General features: G+C 40.5%; 1 long non-coding RNA gene across 1 annotated transcript; it reads left to right on the top strand.

The window, feature by feature from the left end:
• The first annotated feature begins 213 nt into the window (after positions 1-213).
• Positions 214-3,168, top strand: LOC116782828. Its single transcript, XR_004355368.1, has 3 exons — positions 214-366; positions 1,539-1,742; positions 3,037-3,168. It is a non-coding gene; the product is annotated as an uncharacterized LOC116782828 (long non-coding RNA).
• Positions 3,169-8,460: the final 5,292 nt, after the last annotated feature.

The following is an 8,460-nucleotide window of genomic DNA, read 5'->3' as shown; positions in this document are numbered from 1 at the left end:
CGTCAGCAGACACTGTGTTAGCTCTTAACTCAATGGACTGATATAATTCGGAATCTCACTATATCTGTGAATACATGAGTGGGATTTTAAGATATAATATATGACTGCTGCTGTCAAAAAACTAAATTGTAACCTTGAAAACCAAAAAGCTATAGACATGTGGTCTGATCTGTCATTCTTTGTTCTGATCTTGCCCACTGATTTAGCAAAATGTGCAAACCTGTCTTCAAAACATTAAGGTGAAGAGGGAGGAAATCTGGGACAAAACCAAAGAAGTTACCAAGAACAGAAAAGAGGGACAGTTTCCCTTAGCAAAAGGAATCTAATCCAAAGATAAATGTTTTAGATCTTCTGAAAAATGCAGAGGTACTTCAACTCCAATTACCTTCAGCAAGACTTAAGCACTTGTAACACTCAGGAGAACTACGCTGGTCTTTGGAGGGCTTTGTATTTGCATTTTCAGTTCTATTAACCTTGCTGATACCTGTTGATCACACACCACATTTTGTGTGCTGCATGTGTCTGTCTGACGTGATGTCAGCATCTGTTCTTCCAACAATGCAAGATTGCCTAATTACAAAATATTGAACTAGGAGTATCTCATTGCCTCATATATTTTTGTCTTGTTTCTTAGAGGTATGTCTTGGAGATTGGATACTGCAAAAAGAAAACAGTTTCCTTTCAGTAGCTGGTAGCAGCTGAGGTCTGGGAAGTTTGGGACAGAGAAGCAGCTGTTTCCATCTTTTGTTTGATGCCTGGAGAAGTATGGGGCTCCCTGCATCAGGAGTCTTCATGATGCAACAGAGCTAAGTCTGGAAATGAGAACACATTAGTACACTGTAGAGTGAAAAGGCCGAAATTCTCCATTTGCCAAGTCCTGTTTCTCTGCTAAGGGAACAAATAATAAGCAATGTCCTAAGAGAAGACAGGGAAGAAGAATACCAATGTAAGCATTATCTCATGCTGATTTTCAGTCTGATTCAAAAGTAAAAGTTCATATTATCAGGTAGTCTAAGTGGATTTCTGAATATAAGAGTAGATTTAAAGAACTTCAAGTTTCCCAGCTTGAAGGCTGTTTAGCAAAATTGAAGATGGCACAAAGTTAGTGATTAATGGAAATATTAAATGCATGAAAGGATAATGTATTCATATTCTGAACAGCATTACACTACCAATCAGTTGTTTTGTTATAATGTGTTCCCATTATTCTGTGCTACTAATGCAAATACAATTTGATCAGTTGAATCAATAAGAGAATTTCATTATTACAGCTTCTTGTTCAGTTTTGGAGAGCCTGGAAACAATGAGGTCTTGATTATCCTTTGTGTAAATGTTGACAAATGTTACTCATATTACCTAATGTGCTACTGGAAGACACTGAGGTTTTATAGGGAATGTGATGAGCCACTGTAGAATAGAATGGAATAGAATAGAATAGAATAGAATAGAATAGAATAGAATAGAACAGAATAGCTCACTGTAGGTGTCTGAGTTACGAACATTACAATGTTGGCTGATTTTCTGTCACCTTTCTTCAGTCACAGGCTGTGTCTACAATGCCTTGGAATGGGACTGCGCAGAAGAAGCATTGGTGCTGAGCAGTGGGGCACCCATGTTGCTCACATTTCAAGGCTGTTTCCCTCAGACTACATCCAGTCGGCCCCAAGGTTGAACACCCGTCAGAGATACTGGTGAATTCAGAGGAAATATTTCCTGGTCCTGTGCCATCCAGAAGGACTCCTGTATGTGCACTCAAAAACCTTTCCATAAGGTGACCCAAGTACAGTGAAGAGGAACTATTGACTCAGGTTTAAATAGCACTCCTGATTTGATCTAAAATGCCACTGCCAGTGCAACAGCATCACAATTCTCTTGTAGCTTAAAGAAAGTATTGTTATGATTTTGAGGGACTTCTTCCAAAGACAGCTACATTCAATATCCTTAATATATTTCTCACTCTTTTTCTCACAGTAATTGCTTGTGACATCAGGCATTTCAATTTTTTTCCTATATTCATCTGATAGTACAAAACCTGCATTCTAATCAGTGAGCTCAGCTATGGTCAAAAGCTGAAAAAAAGAGGACGTGACAGCTCATTATAAGACTTCATACCCACCGTTCTTTTAATGTTTCAGAGAGCACAACAGAACTGGTCAACATTTTTTGCTTACAAATACTTTTGATGGAGAAATGAAAAGACACTGAGAGATGAATCAATGCCATGGGAAACTGTTGACAGTCAGCTGGCTGTCTGCAACCACGGCTGATGGTAAAAAGGATGAACTTTAAAGAATACAGCTGTTTGAAATAAAAGTTAAAAAGTAACACAATTTTCTTTTGGCACAATGTCTGACAGTAACCAAACAACTCCAGTCTTGACCTTGTGCTTTAAAGGAAGGCAGCAGGAAAACCACAAAGAAGAAAGCAGAGAGCTAGAGATGATGACAGTGTTACAGATCATGCTCAAAAGAGCCTGGCTGTTATACAGTTCTCTCATCACCACAGCCACAAAAGCTTGCAGGAGCTGATCAATGGCTTCTACCTCAGAGGTATTATCTGCAGGGGAAAAAACCCACAATTTTTCCTAAATATTATACTTTAACATTTTTTTAGAAACCAACATATATCTTTTTCCATAATTAAATTATTTTTCCTCTTCTACCCCTTAAATTTTATATTAAAAACATAATTCATATTTTTCACTAAGTTTTATACAGAGTCTCAGGTATATTTGTATAATTTATAAATAATTCTGGTATGATTAGCCCAATGAATGCAGAGATCATTTTCCAGAAAGAAGAAGCATATTAGACTTTTGATTTTTAATGAAGTAATTTTCAGAAGCTTATACAATTAGGAAGAAAAATCAAATATAATGTAGTAGATTTTACTTGCTAGTTCTGGGTTAGTTTTTCAACTCTATAGGATCTGAGTTAAATCTGTTTGTGAGAGCTGGTCTTTACATCTTGCTGTTTGTTTTTAATGAAACATATACAATCATGTTAATTTTCTATTCACATTTTATTATCCCCACAGTAGGATTGAACATGTGTGCAGAAATGCAAAGAACACTTTAAAACATGTACCTGGAAAGTCTTCTCTTATTTCCTTGCTAGACGAAGACATCATAGTAAGGGCAGAAGAGCAGGAATATCACTGACAAGCCAACGCAGCTCACTGTATACTGAGAACACAACACACAGATCATTGCACAAGGCAGAAACTCTTGTGGTTTCTAACAACTCTGCACTGAAGTGACACTGCTAGCTCTCCTTGCTGCAAATGTGAGTCTGGTCACTCTTCACATTTTGACTCTCTTTAGTACACACTGAAGATGAGTTCAAGCAGAATTTGTCATCCTGAGTCTCCTCTCAGCTGTGAAAGTCAGGCTTAAAAGAGTTCAGAAGTAGTGGGCTGGAAATGTAAGGCCCTACTTATGTTTTTAATTGGAAGATAGACGACCTGATCCATTCTTGTGTCATTATGACATGGTTGTTGGCTCCCCTGGAGGTGATTGTCCTTAGCCTCCCAACTTGACACTATGAGCTTTCCCTCAGCCCCAGAGGGAGAAGGTGGGAGGTGGAACAATGGGAAAGGATGAATGGATCCTTGTGAGGAAGTCACTTATTTACCTCCCTACCTCCAAGAGTGCAACTTCCTAGATGGGAAAGACACTAATTTAATCTGATAGCATAGAGCTGTTTTAATAATTGGTTCAGTGGTGGGATGGAGTGTGGCAGGGAGCCAGTGTCTGTAGTTTGGTGGATTGAGTGGGCGAAGGAGGAGAGTTTCTGGGCAACTGCCCATAGGAGCATAGCTGGCTCCACCACCCTGCTTGCCTGGATGTGTAGAAGACCACCTTATCAGTCAATCCCATCGGATAGCACCAGTCTGGACCAGTGCCTTCATGCCCTGTCCAGGTGGGCTCAAGCAGCAGAAAGAGAAGGACACCATTGCCATGCCAGCCCTCAGGCTTTAGCAGGGGTCAGGGGCAGTCCTCAAGCCTAGAAAGTAATCTGGACACATGGAGCATTCCATAACACTGTGGATTCAAACTCGGCAGTATACTTACTTCTGAAATGACACAAATCATGTCCCTCTGGTAGAGAAGCTCACCCTCACTGAGGTGGCCTAGTGTGCAGGTGTAATAGCATCCAGCCCCAGCATAGGCAGTGAAAGCTAATGGCCAAGAGGGCACTCCCTGGGGCGAGGTTGAACATGCTTCCAAAGCTGTCCCTTTCTGCCCATGAGAGGGCAAGGGCTCTGAACTGTTCCCCTCACCTTACAAGGCACTTAGTGCAAAAGAAATCTTGGTGAAACACGAAGAGAGCTGTTGTCAATTACAGGCCACACAATGCTGAGCAGAGCCCTGAGCCAAGCATCATAACTTGAAGCATTGACAACATCCCACCGAGAAGTGCTCAGCTGAGTGTTTCTGAGGAAACCAGTGTCTCCTGCTGAGATAAGGTTTCTGAAATATTTCAGAATGAATACAAGAAGCATCTATCTGTATGTGTATTCATCAAAGATGCTGCAAGCACAACAGAACCTGAGCTGCCCATACATTTTATCATATTATTCAAAACAAGGGATGCATACAAAGGTTCTCTGGCACTTATACAGGAATAACTGCTAAAAACAACTAACTTTTAGAGAGAAAACAGATTCCCTGGAAGAGGCTGTTGTTGACTATATAGTTAGGGAGTATTTTTACACCAGGCAAATTCTCACAGGTACAATTTGCTTCCAAAGAGATGGACAGATCTGCTGTCCTATATGCTGTGAACTCTACCCTCACTCCCCTACTGCAATAGGAATCACTTCAGCTGAAAATTCCCCCCTCTATCTCCCAGGCATTAACTCCTGAAGAGTGCCAGTGGACATAACAGCAAGAGGCCACCAGAAACCTTGGTGTTCCCAGGCACAGCATCTTCCCCAGCTCCCCCGACGCCCACACTCTAAGTCTGGTTATGAAGTGTTGGAGGTCCTGTGAGAAATACATTACAGGTTGACCACAGCCTGCTGCCTCAAAACATTTGGAAACAACTTCCGTGGCAGAGATATAAGGGGAACATAAAGGAAGTATAAGAATTTTTACCCCTGGTAATATTACTGCATGTAGTGATTGTGAGATGCAATAGTCTTAACAGACTTTGCATCCTCCTCCTCCATCTCGTGGCTGCATCCCACCTATGGTTGGTGATCAAAGGGAAATAGGATTCCAATTGATTGAAAAAGGCCAGGTAGATGGACAGCTCTGGTGATGGCTGACGGACAGTGTGCCTTGATTGTCTCTTTATTATTTAAATCTTGAAGCCTTTTTTTTTTTTTTGCATTTGTAAATGTTCAGTTTAGAAAACGTCTGTAACTCAGGGTGATTGGAGTGGGGAAAACTGACTATAAAGAACATGGTTATTCCTAGCAAGATATTTCTCCATCACTGATGCAGGTGAGAAACTGGAGCTGCTGTGGCTCATCAATTTTCATGTTCATGGTGTCAGGTATGAGTGTCACTCTATATTTGGAGATATCCTTAGCAGGAATGATAAAAAAAACACGAAGCACAAAAACAAGTCAACAAAGAAGAAAGTCCTAAACCACTGAAATGCAGGAGAGGAGCTGCTAACAAAAATAAAAATTAACACTGAGCTTTCTGGAAGGAATTGCCACAGAGCTGATTTAGTGGTAGCAGTGTGGAAACTGGGAATTCAAGCTGAGCTTTTTGAGAGACCACAGTACATTAGAAGTAGAAATCTTATTAAAATGTAATGGGATTTTGGAAAATAATATGTGTAGGCTCCTTTTAAATCTCAGCCATTAGCACAAACTAGATTCATTTCAAGGGTAAAATCTGTAGCAGTTATAAGTCAGAGAAAGTCTACTGGAGATGAATAGCTTTAAATCAAGACAGTTGTCCACTGGGGTATATAAGTACCACTGAATTTGCACAGGTTACTTGAGCATGATTCCAATCTGTGCACCAATTTTAAAGGTGTATCCTTTACTTATTCCTTAAAATTCTTAATTAAAGTGATACAAAAATGAAGAAGCAAAATCTATCCTCCTGGGTGGTAAATGCATCAAGAAAGAGCATCTTGGTTTGTTCTGCATTTGTGAGGTACCCAGTACATAGGAGCTGTACTAGCCTAAGATTAAGAATTTGAGAATTGTCGCAATACATAAAATATAGATGAAGACTCTAGAAGCCTATTTGTACATTTAACTTTGCCTAGAGTCCCATCTCCAAACCTTTTACCAAGTCATTTTCTCAGAACTTCTGCAAGGCACAAAAAGCCAGCAGACTTCAGGAGGTGCTGCAGGTAGTAATTATCAACTACACAAATAAAAATCACTAGTGAGACATCATTCCTTCCTGATTACACCAACACCCTAAGGGCTTCAGCCTTTGAAAATTGTATCAGCAGTTGAAGAGAAAGCAAGTAGTATGAAATAAGGGAATAAAGAAAATGACAGATATCCACTGTACAAGTAGGCTGTGTTTATGTCTCTGTTCTGCCCTGATGAGACATCTGGCGTAGGAAAATGCACCTGTACAGACAATCCAAAAAACAGAACAGCAAGTAGCCTCAAAAAGTCTACAGTGATGAGTTTCTCATTTTCATGGACACAGCAATGTGATAATGGGTGACTATGTTGATTTGCTTTAAGCGCTGTACATGCCTGCAATGCCTACCACAGCTAGGGATGCCAGGCAAATTCCCAGCACCCCAGACACCCCTCCATACCAGAAGCCACATCCATATGATCTTTGCAGCCACATCCAGATCTTTACACAACTGCTCCTTCACACATCTCTGGTATGATCTGTTTATACCCAGCAACAAATGGCAGAGTTACTTTTGTGGAATTCAGATGGAAAAAAAAAAAAAACTCCTTCAGGTCAGAATGTCATTATACATTGACTAACAATGCAGTGCCATAGGTCCTAGAGCATGCAGATCCACTACTGAAGTTGGAGTCTTTTAGCTAAGCTAGAAAAGGCATTAGTAAAAATTCCCTTTTAATTTTTTTAGATAGTTTCTTTAAAACACATTGCTTAAAAACATAATGAGAATTACCAATATAATTTGGTTTTCTGCCTATTCCATATAGTCATTCTTTAAAAAGAAACGACTGTAGATTTGCAAAAACTCAAACACCTCTGCAGCCCAAGGGTGGCATAGTTAGCTGACTCTATTGGATAATTCAATTTCATTTGCAGATTTTTCATCCACTAGGATGAAAAATGAAAATCAGGAGAGTGCATGCTTCTGCATGCCCATCACTCCACTTGTGTTTTGTGAATTGCCAGTGTCAGATTTGTACAAACAAAATAGACGTTCTAGATTCTTAGGTTATGTATACAAATAACTGGAAGGCAGATTTCAAGAGGATGGAGCCAGACTCTTTCTGGTGGTGCCCAGCAACAGGACAAGGGGCAACTTGGTACAAAATGAAACACAGGAAGTTCCGCCTGAAGATGAGGAAAACCTTATTTATTTCAAGAGTGACAAAGCTCTGGAACAGGTTGTTCAGAGAGGCTATGGAGTGTCCTCCTCTGGAGGTGTTCAAAACCTGCCTGAACATGACCTTGTGCAACCTGCTCTGGGTGAACCTGCTTTGGTAGGGAGATTGGACTAGGTGATCTGCAGACGTTCCTTCCAACCCCAACCATTCTGTGATTCTGTGATTCTCTTTCAGCCTCTCATGTGTTCATATGCTAGACTGTGGTAGCAATTTAGCCTCTGAAAGAGGACTGATCTGAGGGATAATATGACAGTGGTGGTAGAACACTGCCATAGGAGTTGAGATTTATTGACTGATATATTGTAGTTGCAATGTCTTTAGTTCTTGCAAGCACTTAAAGCTTCAGAAGGGCCCCCTTTTATCCCTTATCTCACTTCATTTTATTGGGAAGCCTAAAAATAGACAATTTCCCCATAGCTACTGTAGAGAGGAAACATGGAAGCACCTCTTGGATATACACAACAGCATGTGTCGTGTATACCCCCCAGGGGCCAGGGAGATAGTCTAAAGTAACCCTTTCAGCTCAGGCACTTAAATGTTATAATATCAGGGTGTAATAGTGAGAGTTCAGAGCACACTGCAGCTGAAACCATGACACCATTGAAAGCCCAACAAAAATCAATATTTATTACAAAGAAGTGACCAATGCAAACAGGAACCTGAGAAAAAGAGAAAACAATGAGGGAATACAACACCCTGCTCACTCAGGTGTCACTTATGAGGTTATCTTACCAACTCTGAATGCCATAAAATCCTCTGCAGCAGCTGTGTTTTCAGTGGGTTGACACATAGCAGGCGTCCCCACTAAAGACAATGTGATCCTTCCTGTGTAGCAAGCTCTCCCCCCCAGAAAATGAGCTATCTGCTTTTTATACAATTAACTGATTACGTCTATCCAGACAGGTGTGGCCAGCATCGCCCAACTAGAGGCTA

The sequence above is a fragment of the Chiroxiphia lanceolata genome, chromosome 2, assembly GCF_009829145.1.
Source record: "Chiroxiphia lanceolata isolate bChiLan1 chromosome 2, bChiLan1.pri, whole genome shotgun sequence".
Taxonomy (NCBI): Eukaryota; Metazoa; Chordata; class Aves; order Passeriformes; family Pipridae; genus Chiroxiphia; species Chiroxiphia lanceolata.
The sequence above is the reverse complement of the archived record's forward strand: the minus strand, read 5'-3'. Positions and strand labels throughout refer to the sequence as shown.